The sequence below is a fragment of the Pavona decussata genome, unplaced genomic scaffold (genome assembly GCF_977016875.1).
Source record: "Pavona decussata unplaced genomic scaffold, jaPavDecu1.1 SCAFFOLD_102, whole genome shotgun sequence".
In the NCBI taxonomy this organism is placed as follows: Eukaryota; Metazoa; Cnidaria; class Anthozoa; order Scleractinia; family Agariciidae; genus Pavona; species Pavona decussata.
The window spans coordinates 1,688,516-1,701,207 of NW_028145517.1; the positions used below are offsets into that span (position 1 = coordinate 1,688,516).

The 12,692-nt window shown below is 40.4% G+C and overlaps 3 protein-coding genes and 1 long non-coding RNA gene across 7 annotated transcripts in view; 1 reads left to right on the forward strand and 3 right to left on the reverse strand.

Annotated features, from left to right (window-relative positions):
* Nucleotides 1-10,316, reverse strand: part of LOC146471554 (uncharacterized) — a 69,135-nt gene extending 58,819 nt beyond the window's left edge. The window contains exon 1 of the long non-coding RNA XR_014866680.1: nucleotides 10,200-10,316. This is a non-coding gene — a long non-coding RNA (uncharacterized LOC146471554). The remainder of the gene's footprint in view (nucleotides 1-10,199) is intronic.
* LOC146471553 (sodium channel and clathrin linker 1-like) overlaps nucleotides 1-12,692 on the reverse strand; it is a 109,760-nt gene that overhangs the window by 80,483 nt on the left and 16,585 nt on the right. The gene's annotated exons all lie outside the window — the stretch shown is intronic.
* Nucleotides 1-12,692, forward strand: part of LOC146471556 (uncharacterized) — a 92,667-nt gene that overhangs the window by 21,725 nt on the left and 58,250 nt on the right. The gene's annotated exons all lie outside the window — the stretch shown is intronic.
* Nucleotides 12,154-12,692, reverse strand: part of LOC146471558 (sodium channel and clathrin linker 1-like) — an 80,534-nt gene continuing 79,995 nt past the window's right edge. Inside the window, exon 26 of the transcript XR_014866675.1 lies at nucleotides 12,154-12,248. The gene's annotated coding sequence lies outside the window, so the exon portion shown is untranslated. The remainder of the gene's footprint in view (nucleotides 12,249-12,692) is intronic.

Consider the following 12,692-nt stretch of genomic DNA (forward strand, 5'->3'; position numbering starts at 1 on the left):
TTATGTATCTACTTTCTTTTAGCCTCATTTTGGGCTACATACGGTTGAATACTTGATGAAAATAAAAGAATTTTTTTTATCAAATAACAGAAGAAGTTTTCCTTTCTGCAATTAGTCACAACTTTGACCTATGAAATAAAGGAAGAATAGACGTATCAAAATAGGTCATGGAGCTTGTCAGCTCTGACAAAAAGTAACTACCTGTTTACATTGGTTTTTCGTTATGCCACTCTTACTCCTCGGAATTTATTCATATTTGATAGCAACATAGCTCCGTCTCTAGACTACAAGGGATACACAAGCTTCCTTCTTCGTCTAAGACAGATATGTCGTCAATAATAACAGCCGTGTTTAAAGCCACTATCGGCTTGATCGTGAATAAAGGAAGAGATGCTGCGGCCGAGCGACTCAAAGACGGCGACGTGGCAGATCAGATATTTCGTGGCGTAATCGTGCGTGAAATCGAAGACATCAAGACGAAGTTGGACGGGCTGGCAAGAAAGGATCTTTTAGCAGCGATAGATGCTTTTGAAACAGGCCTCGGGTATTTGTATCAAGCAATAGATGCAAAAGCTGGCGAGGACATGACCGGGCCAGAAGAAACATTCGAAGAAAAACATTCGAAAGAGATCAGCTCTCCTTCACCCACAGCTGTCGCGAAGACTGTTGCTCTCGCCGCGGAAATGGAACGCATGCAACTTACAGAGTTTAGCGACAAAACCAAACGGGCGCTTTCTCAAGCCAAAGAAAGATTTAAAATGGCCCGTGAAGAAGCGACTAGAGCCTTCAACAACGAGGCTTTAAGCACCTTTAACCGCGTCACAGCCATTCGATACCGTGTCATGGCAACCATGTTAGGGTCCACTATAGAGACTGTGGCAACCGCTGGTGACTCGTCAACTTTATCTGTAGAGAATGCATTAGAAAATGCACTACCAGAGTGCGAACAATGCCTTAAGAAACTTAACTCTCTGCCAGATGTTCAAAACAACTTTAAAGTCGAGCTCGAGAAAAGGCTCTTGAATATCAAGGGTCGGTTTGGCAAAGATGAACGGAGACAAATAATTTCCACTGTCTGTCAGGTAAACCGCGCCATCTACGATGCAAAGGAAACACTCAATAAAGAGCGACAAATCTGGATTTGGCCCTTGGTTGATACCGGTGAAGACAGAGTTGACCCTCTTCGTGACAGAAGAGTTGCAAAAGTTCTTGAAAGAGTTGGCACGGAACACAGCTGTGTTGGGCCATTGTTATTTGGTCAAGAGGGACAAAAGGAGAACTGTCTAGGATGGCCGGAGGGTATCGCTACAAACTCGGACGGACAGTTCATTGTAGGAGACGATCGGGATAAAAATATCAAGGTGTTTGAAAGCAGCGGTAATTTTCTTCTCAGTTTTAACACCCGCATTAATGAAATCGGTAAACGTGCTACCATTTTTGATCTCGCCACTGATGGAAACAACATCTATGTACTGGTCTCACCTAACATGCATGAGAGGGAGGAATCTGAGATGGAAGTGAAGATTTTTAATAGTGCCGCTGAACTGCTGCTTAAGTTCCCTGCGGGAAGACAGAAATGGTACTCCTTGGGGAGATTGGCAGTTACTAAAAACAAAGTGCTAGTATTGTGGGACACTGAGAATAGACCCGTGGTTGATGTGTACGATCACGACGGAGCGTTTGTTCTTCGCTTTGATGAAAATATATATAGGCATGTAACCGATATTACTGCTGATGGAGACGGCCGAATAATGACAGTGAGCGGAAGAGAATCCTGCATCCATATATTCACCGATGATGGCAAACAGCTATCCAAATTTCATATCAACACTGAAGAATATTTTATGCATACTCTTAGAACTGGATGCCACCATGAAGGAGAACATGTCGTCTTCAGAGGTACAGAAGAGAAAACAAACCTCTGTGGTGTATCCATATACACTAAGAATGGCATGTTTGTACGAAATATAACACACCATGAAGATTACATTCATCACTTCAGAGGGATCACAGTGACCAGGAAGGGTCACATTGCTGTAGTTCTGATTGATCTTCGGGGCATTGGTAAGGTAATCGTTTTCTGACTGAAACCTCTGCTACGAACACCGAAATTATCACTGTGAAATAATGTATCACCGATGAAGTTAAGTTTTGTTCATGGGAAATACCGAGTGGTGATTGTAAAAGTACTCATGGACACTTAAAATTTTAAAAGCTATTAGATAAGTAAGTAAGCTTAAGTTTATTAAAACTCTCTCTGGCAGTTGAAAAGAACTGAATTAACGAGCTAAATTTACAAGAGATAATTAAATAAATAAACTAATCTAATCTAAGGGACACTCGTGTTTTATCCTTTTTATTTCTGTATTATTTACTTATTTGGCCCATTGAAATGCATGTGAAAACATCATTAGTGACGTTTTTTGGTTAACTAGAATAGCTTTATTAAGCCATGAAGTAAAACGAGACACAAAAACCGGAACAAAATGACTCACCAACAAGAGTCAATCAATCGTGTCCTGTTCACGAATTAGAAGCCGAAGGTACGTTAGAGTTTAGTGCCTTTTGCCGCGAGCCTCGCCAAGTCCCTGTGCGGTTTTCTCCCAGGCCCTCACTGTCAATTCGTTTCGGTAACGTATCCGACGCGAACGGCCGGGCAAATCCAAGACAAAAACAGACTGCACATGCGTTTGTTTTATTTTTTAAAATGGCGGACTATACGGGTCTTTATAAGATGTTGCAAACAGCGGCAATTTATGGTTTCAAAACCCTTGTGGATGCATGCCTAATTGTAGATGACTGTTGCCATCTTTGCAAACTCCTCCTTATTCCGACGGAGCTTTAACATATAAACAATTGCGACTGATATATATGAACGTTCTCTTAGCGTTTTCTTCAACCGAATAATGTATTGAAAAATAAAAGCGGTCAAGAGTTTAATTCCCTTGCTGCATGATGCAAAAATGAAGAAAAACAAAAGCCTCACGTAGTCCCCTGTGAAAAGTATAAAGTTTTAAAATTAAAGAAGGTTGACCTTCGTCTTTCTCCTTCGAAGGTGTTGTTAAACTACCAAATTTATGGGTCACACTCTCTAGTTCGCTTTCTAAAAACGTAATAAATAACTGGTTGAAAATAGAGAGCCTTTCATTACAACATATCCATTTGTTTCCTTTTCAAAAATTATCTGAATTGACAACTCTTATATACACTCGAAAGAGACTTATCGACCGAAGCATTTGCGTCGAAAATGAGTTCGAACTTACCACTTCCGATTTTTTCGAAATGGCGACAAAAGCTCAATGTGAGACATTTGTATCAATTTTTGATTTTTGTCTAGGCCTCGCTTTTTCGCTCAGACCACGTGACCCGAAACGGATTGACTGAAATGAAAAACAGAAAGAGGTCTAGGAACTGGGCAACTCGGCGAGCCCAGGTGTTATCAATAATGATAATGACAATGATATCGATAATGATATTGAAAATACTTGTAGTTGATGAAGCTGAAAGCAACTCACAGAATTTAACATAAAGAATATTATATTCTTCTTACCCTTTTCAGCCTAAATTAACAAAAGCTTAGTAGACGCAAAGTGCACGTTGATTCAAAATGGGTTTTTGGTTTTACAAAGATAACTTTGACTGTAAATATTTTTTTTCCAGTCGCTACTTTTAGTGACTGTGTGAGTCGAAACATTAGGTCTTCATAGGAGGGTAGTGTTAAGTGGTTTAGAACATGAAATTGTATTTGTACTAAGTACACCAAATAAAATTTATTTAGCCGAGATGAGTATAGTCTAATGACAACGATCTACGCTCATATAACACTACTACGAATGTCTCCTTCGTACATTCTAACGGAAAAGCGCTTCATATCGTTTTCCTATCATCTAACCTACCGCTTAATTCGTGCCCCGTGGCTTGAGGGGTACAAACCAATTCAACTTACCTCTGCCCACAAACGCTGGACAAAGAAATATCAGCCTCACAGACAAGGCGACGAGGATAAGATTTGATCAAATTCTCCACACGCCCCCCCCCCCTCCCCCCCGGCCCAACCACCTTCACCCCGGTGGGAAGTTCTCCCTTGTGCCCGTGGCTCTGAAAATCGTAAGGTTTACAGCCTGTCTGAACCTGTTCTTAGCAGGGTATGGTTGCACGATTATGGTCGTTAAATATACTTTATATAGTATCTAAAAATTCGAGATCGAAGACGTTTTCCGCTCTTTAGCAGGCAATAACTCAACATCAGATTATTTAAAAAATCTACTGACGCAGGGTGCTGTCCTATACAAAGTACGTACTTCAGGCTTTGTCGTTTTGGGTATTTAAAAACCCACGTGTGACGAGTACTTTCGGTTACTTCATCTTACACAGAAGGATCAATAGATTCAAAATAACTGAGGTAAAGTGAATGTAAAATGAAGCAATATACCGGCATGTGAACGTTACATTGACAATACAAATAGGAAGAGCGTCAGGAAAAAAAATATGGCCTATTTTTCCAACTTACAATCCATAACCATCGTGATAATCCGCCCGCAAACATGATTAACACTCGTTTTAGTGAGCTAGTTAAGGAATTGTCAACAAAGCTGCACCTGTATTTCAATATTTCCACTGACATGTACATTTGCAAGAACAGCCCCTCCCCCAAAACCAACTTCCCCCACCCCCTTTCCCTCGTAATACAAGGCACTGAAAGCTCACGGACTTCTGTATTCCCATTTCTTGACCGCCATTTGCAGCAAAAAACTATTCTGAAACTGCTAACGTCGTCTACAAGCTGTCAAACATCCAAAAGCAGGTTTAAAGATTTACATAACAACCTTCTAGACATGTCTACTCCGTATTGGTTATAGCCCAATGATTCCATCAATTGCGAAGGGAGGATAGTTTCAAAAAATAAAGGTTTGATTGTCAAGATTTTGTGTTTTTTAGGGGAAAACTTTTTGTCCGCCTTTAATTTTTGTCTTCAACAATAGTATTCAGTCTTCTGTTGTCTGAGTCAGATATGTAATCTGGCCCGGGTCATGACGTTTTCCGAAAACAATTTTCGGTATGCTTTCGAATAATCTACAATGATGTAATGCAATAGATAAATAGGAAATATAAATAACCCTGCATAAAGCATAAGTCAGATATGTATCTGCCTCTGTCATGACGTTTTCAGAGAGAAATTTCCGGTATGATCTAGAGTACCGTAACGCAATATTTCGATTGCGAAGGAAAAATAGCTTTTAAAATTTGCGGTTTTATTAGATACACTCTGTTTTTTTTTTATAAGAACCTTTTTTATAAGAACGTCGAGGCTGAGATTAACCAAAATTTTAAGAACGTATTAAGAACATTAAGCAGGCTGAGAGTCGATTAAGAACGTTTTTATTTTGCTGATCTGTGTATAAAATCAAGGTAACAAATGTAAATTAACCAAAATACGTGAGAGCATGTTTTGTATAACATTAACAATGGTTACGCACATCTCGGTTTGTCATAATCACTTTGATATGTTTCCTGGTCACGTCCGCATTGAGTTGACTGAGTTTACTGAAATACATGTAGTGTATATGTAGTTTAAGAACATCTTAAGAACGTTTTCGGCCTCAAATCAAAAAAATAATAAGAACGTTCAGCCTCAGCTCCAAAATTAGACGTTCTTATAAAAAAAACAGAGTGTAGTTAAAAAAATCTGCAAAGCATACAATAGGAATAAATGAGGCCACATAAAGCATTCTTCAACAAAAACGGCCCAATCAAAATCCATTATCGGCGCGTATATCGGTTGTTTTCGTTCAATGACGGCCACATGTATGAATTTAAGACGCTGATCTGCTATTTTCAAAAAGATAACAAACCTTTTTCAAGCGGTTAATCAAAATAATAACTTCTAATTAGTACTCGACAGTTTAAACGGTGAAAATTGGGAGAGTTTACAGCGAAGAAACTACGCTTTCACAAACAGATCGAATAATTTAACGCGAAGGAAACTAGACCAGTTCAAGCGGGGGTTATGACGTTATCGCAGAGTTATTTCCGGTATGATTCCCAGTAACACAACGATAAAATATCACGAGGTCCCTCTGAATAAAACCATTCAATTATTTCAATTGCGAAGGGAGGATAGTTTTTAAAAATCTGCGAACCATACAATGGGGAATGAATAGGGCTACATTATGCATTCCGTGTAAATTCCGTTGGGGGGGGGGGGGGGGCATCTTGTAGACCATAAAATGACACCCGGCAAAAAATGTTCAAAACTCAAGTGGAACCACGAGCCGCAGGCGTGTGGTTTTACTGCCAAGTTTTGGACATTTTATGGCGTCATTTTATGGTCTATAAGAGTATAGACCATAGAAAACTGCCGTCGATTTGATTTTTTACAATAACATGGAAAAAGTACGAGCGGAATTGGCTATTTTTTTCGTTGAGAAAGCGCGCGCGTTACATCTGATGTCATTTTTATTGTCTGTACTCTTATAGACAATAACTACGAGCCAATCAGCGCGCGGGAATTTGGACAGTTATTGTAAAATTGATATTCATCACTTTGAATTGGTTTTCCTTTACGGTCGATAGCGACGAAGCAGACGAAGCTCCCTTTCTAGACCATCACAGAATACAACTGCTTTCTACTCCATTCTACTTCGAGACAGATATGTCGTCAGTAATAACAGCCGTGTTTAAAGCTACTATCGGCTTGATCGTGAATAAAGGAAGAGATGCTACGGCCGAGCGACTCAAAGACGGCGACGTGGCAGATCAGAAATTTCGTGACGTAATCGTGCGTGAAATGGAAGACATCAAGACAAAGTTGGACGGGCTGGCAAGAAAGGATCTTCTGTCAGGGATAGATGCTTTTGAAACAGGCCTCGGGCATTTGTATCAAGCAATAGATGAGGAAGCTGGCGAGGCTACTACCAGGGCAGCAGGAACATTCGTAGAAAAACATTTGAAAGAGATCAGCTCTCCTTCACCCACAGCTGTCGCAAAGACTGTTGCTCTCGCCGCGGAAATGAACGACATGAAACTCAAAGAGTTTAGCGACAAAACCAAACGGGCGCTTTATCAAGCCAAAGAAAGATTTAAAATGGCCCGTCAAGGAGCGACTAGAGCCTTCAACAACGAAGCCCTGAGCACGTTTACCCGCGTCACAGCCATTCGATACCGTGTCATGGCAACCATGTTAGGGTCAGCTATAGAGACCGTGGCAACAACTGGTGACTTGTCAACTTTATCTGTAGAGAATGTATTGGAAAATGCATTACCAGAATGCGAACAATGCCTTCAGAAACTTAACTCTCTGCCAGATGTTCAAAACAACTTTAAAGTCGAGCTCGAGAAAGGGCCCTTGAATATCAAGGATCGGTTTGGCAAAGATAAACGGAGACAAATAATTTCCACTGTTTGTCAGATAAACCGCGCCATCTATGATGCCAAGAACACTGTCAATAAAGACCAACAAATCTGGATTTGGCCCTTGATTGATACCGGTGAAGACAAAGTCGACCCTCTACGAGACAGAAGAGTTGCAAAAGTGCTTGAAACAGTTGGCACGAAGCACAGCTGCCTTACACCATTGTCGTTTGGTCAAGAGGGACAAAGGGAGAACAAGCTAAGGACGCCGTGGGCCGGTATCGCTACAAACTCGGACGGACAGTTCATTGTAGCAGACGATTTGGATAAAAATATAAAGGTGTTTGATAGCAACGGTAATTTTCTTCTTAGTTTTAACACCTGCGGCATTGATGACGCCAGAGAACATATTACTATTCTTGATCTCGCCACTGATGAAAACAACAACATCTATGTACTGATGGGATCAAAGAAGACGCCTGAGCTGGAAGTAAAGGTTTTTAAGAGCACTGATGAATTGCTGCTTAAGTTCCCTACAGGGAGTGATAGTGAGTACTACATAGCAAGAATTGAATTGCTGCTTAAGTTCCCTGCAGGGAGTGATGATAGTAAGTACTACATAGCAAGAATGGCAGTCACTAGCAACAAAGTGCTAGTATTGAGGAACACTGAAAACAGACACGTAATTGACGTGTACGATCACGACGGAGCGTTTGTTCGTCAACTTGATGAAAAGACAATTAGGTTTGCAACCCATTTTACTGCTGATAACGACGGCCGAATAATGATAGTGAACAGAATAGATTCCTACATCCATGTATTCACCGATGATGGAGAACAACTATCCAAATTTCATATCAACATCGATCAAAAATATTTTCCTCGTGGAATTGGATGCCACCTTAAAGGAGAACATGTCGTCGGCGGCGGTATAGAAAGCACAGGCCTCTGTGGTGCATCCATATACACTAAGGATGGCAAGTTTGTACGAGAGATAACATGCCATGAATACCAAATTAGGAAATTCTGGGGAATTACAGTGACCAGGAAGGGTCACATTGCTGTTGTTGTGAATGAGCGTATTGGCATTGGTAGGGTAATCGTTTTTGACTGAAACCTCTGCTACGAACACCGATTTTCGAGAAAAACGAAACCAGCTCAAAATTATCACGGTCAAATATTTTTTTCTGCTGTAGTTAAGTTTTCTTCATTAGACATACTGATCGATTGACTGTAATACTGTTTTTTTTTTTTATAACAACGTCTAATTTTGGAGCTGAGGCTGAACGTTCTTATATTTTTTTGCGATTTGAGGTTGAAATACGTTCTTAAGATGTTCTTAAATTACATATACACTACATGTATTTCAGTAAATCAACGCGGACGTGATCAGGAAACATATCAAAGTGATTATGACAAACCGAGATGTGCGTCACCATTAGTAATGTTGTACAAAACATGCCCTCACGTATTTTGGTTAATTTACATTTGTTACCTTGATTTTATACACAGATCAGCAAAATAAAAACGTTCTTAATCGACTCTCAGCCTGCTTAATGTTCTTAATACGTTGTTAAAAATTTGGTTAATCTCAGCCTTGACGTTCTTATAAAAAAGGTTCTTATAAAAAAAACAGAGTGTAGTGCCCATGGACACTTCAATTTTTTATAAACTATTAAGGGACACTCGTGTTTTATTCCTTTTTTTTCCTTTATCATTTGATTGGTGGGCTCCAACAAAACCGATTAACTAATTTGATTGACTGCATGATTGATCGACTGACTGACTGACTGACTGATTGATTGATTGATTGATTGATTGATTGATTGATTGATCGATCGATCGATCAATCGATCGAACACTGTTCGTGTTGCGTTGAACGCATCATATACCGTCTGTCTGAATAAAGGTTACTTTGGTTAAATCAACAGAGATGATAATTCAATTTGGATTCGCTTTGATGAAGTGGCTAAACTGTTGATAAAACCAAACATTCGCTTCCACTCCCCCACCAACGCAGCACCACAGTTTCTATGGAAACCAAACCTCCTCTCTATTTGACTGAATGAATGATTGACAGACTGACTGGCTCGCTGCCTGGTTTGCCGACGGCCTCTCGGATTGTGATATAAGGAAAATACTAGCATGCCACCCCCACCCACCCCCTACCTTTTCCAAAATACGTTAACAGATGAACAAACTAAAAGTGTGACAATTCAGCTATTGACTAAACTAAACTGAAACTTGTTTGGTTTATCAACAGCGTTGATAAGGTAATTTAGCGCACTCGAATCTCTTTACGGGCCAAAATGAACTTATCAACTTTATTGATAGCCGAACCAAATATTCGTTTCCACTGCTCACAGACGTAGCACTACGGTTTCGTTAGAAACTGAACTAGGTCGCCTTACTGAATTATTCCGCTCCAAAGTTTTGCCACCCAATAAGACGGGTTAAAAACTGGTAATCGAAAGGGTCTTAGGCTCGACTCTAGATAGGAGCTCTTGGATTCCCTTTTTCCAAGTTTGCCTATGTCACTCACTGAAAAATACATAATTCTCGTTCATTCACCAGGCTTAAAATATACCATTACATTTATTCTATTGCGCATACGCTACCCATTGACATTAAAATCCGAGCAGTATGCAAGATCTAATGAACCTAGCCGGTTTAATGGCCTTAGCTCCCTCGAGTTTCAGTCCTGTAGCTCCGTGGTAGAACATTCGAACTAGTAATCGGAAGGTCTTAGGTTCGACTCCTGGTAGGAGCACTCGGATTTCTTTTTTCTGAGTATACCTGTGTCACTCACTGAATAATACATCATTCTCAAAAATGAGTTCATGACTCACCTTTTCAAGTTCCTTTTCCACTGCAGACTTTTCCCTGAGTGATCTCTCCAACTGAGCTTGTTTCTCAGCTCCTTCCTAACAAAACAAGCCATGATTAGGTTAGACTGTTAACAGTCTCTTAGGGCGATGTTCATCTGTCACAATTGGCCGATCAGACGGTCTGGCCGGGCCAGGAAGTTGTCAGTTATTGCAAGTGAGTTTAGTTTTTCTTCAAAGACAGCGAAGCGAGCGTGATGCGAAAACGGCGCTCAATCTTTTTTTTCCCCTTTTTACAAGAAAATAAATTATGAATTGTTTGCAGCCGTCCTGATATACAACTTAAGTACTGTTCCGAGCGCGCGCTAAGATTGCCTCCACCGAGGACACGCGACGCGTTCGAGTAAGCGTCTTCTAGAAGCTAAAACGACGGAATATCGAGCTTAAGATCAATGGTTCGAACCTGGAAGCGGGAAGCTCTGCGTGACATTCCCGGCTCTTCTCGGGTTGGGACGGCTCAGGCACAGAAAAGAAACGTTACTTACCGTTCTCTTATGTGTGTGAGCTTACAAGTGATATTGAGAACTAAGCGCTTGTAATTCAGAGAATTACTTAAGAAAGCTGGACGGGAGGGTCCATGGCTTTCGTTGCTTTGCATTCGTGTGACTTAAAAATATTGTGTGACAAAAACAGTGTCGCGCGATTTATTATTTCTCGATACGCGACAAAACAAATGTGTTACAATAAAAATTCGTTGCAGGGATTTAAACGAGAGGCTGAAGCTTACCAAATTTCCAACCGTTATTTATCTATACAAAACCTCACTCTGCAAACATTTACCGATGAATTTGAGAGGAAGGTTTTGCTTCCTGCGTGCCATATAAACCTACCACTTCCGAAACGTGAATATTACATTTTTATAAGGCGCCGGGTTGACTTCCACACACGACTAGTGAACAAACTTAACAAACGTAACCGCCGCCGCGGAACCAAACGAATCCGAGAACAAATAGACTGTGGCCACAATTCATCTTCCGCCGTAAAATAAAAGAAACAATACTAACCTCAACGGTTATTTGTGGAATAACAAGGAGCCAGGAAATAAACTCGAATGTCGTTGACTTCGATAAACTGAGAGGCTGAAATCTCCTGCGATCCGTCGTTCGCCACATTTGAAGCCGATGACTAAGCGCCAGGTCAACTGTGCCGTGGTGTTCAAAATTACCTTTACATTCCGGAGAGCGGTTAATATCTGCCCGTGTCGCACTTGTGACAATTTTGTCGACTTTTGGCAGATTTGATTTAATGAGGTCATAATAGTGAGACCAGTGCCTTTTCCTGAAGAACAACACTTCGAGATACTGTAAACATTTCAAAAACGCACGTATGTCGGATTGGCCAACGTTGCACGTGCCATTCTGTTTAGCATATTTTGACATCACATCTACATTAATAACTTGCAAAATCCCAAAAGGGACGAACACATTGTTACCATATGTAGAAACTCAATCAAATCTCGATACCGGCCGGTTTTATTTTTTTATATGTAAAAAAGAAAACTGCGACAGGTATCGAATTCGTTTCAAAACAGAAAGTCGGTTTTGAGCACACATGCGTGTTGGCGGTTAGTCCAGTCCTGGCCCCTCCGCTCTTTGTCACGTAATTCGCGCCGTAAGTTGCGTGGCAGAGAGCGAAGGGGCCAGGACTGGACTAGTTGGCGGTATAGCTCAAATCCGTTCTCGTTCCCTGAGCCAACGATCTTTTAGTCAGTGGCTAATAAACCGCGAGGGTTCTGGCAGCGGAAACCTCAAACCAGCCAAAGCAAAGATCTTTATTCATTTTCTGAAACAAGCTGTCAACATCGCGTGCTACCAAAGGTCGCAAAAAAAGAAAAAAAAAAAAACGAAGTGAAACATTTCGTAATACTCTCCCTTTAAGTTATCCCATGTTTCTCAAGTAATACACTTCACCAACATCATTTTTTTAATACATGTTCATTTCTCAGTTGTGTAGAAGATTTATGTTGAAAACTAGTATTATATGGCAAAGCGAATATTCTTTTTGTTCACACATCTAAATATAAAATCAAAATGCACAAAATATCGCTTGAATAAACCCCTTTCCGTTGGTGTTGTTGGTTTATAATACTTTACAATGTGGTTCTGTGAAACGAATCTCACAGTGAATATTCAAATGAAAGCTGATGAGCAGTGCCTTCCTTTGGCGCTGTTTATTATGCCGTACAACCAGATAATTTTCACTTTTGATTATAACGATGAAATATCTGAGCAGTACTTTACCGGTAATAATATGATATGTAATGTTAAAGTAAATATAGTTTGATTCTGTCGATGAAATGCCAAAGTGTGACCATTCAAATGAAAGCTACTGAGCAGTACGTTCCTGTGGTACTGTTTACTATGCTGTACAAGGTGGTTCTAACTTTTGAGTCTACGGATGGAATCCTAAAATGTGACCATTCAAATGAAAGCTACTGAGCAGTGCTTACCGGTTCTG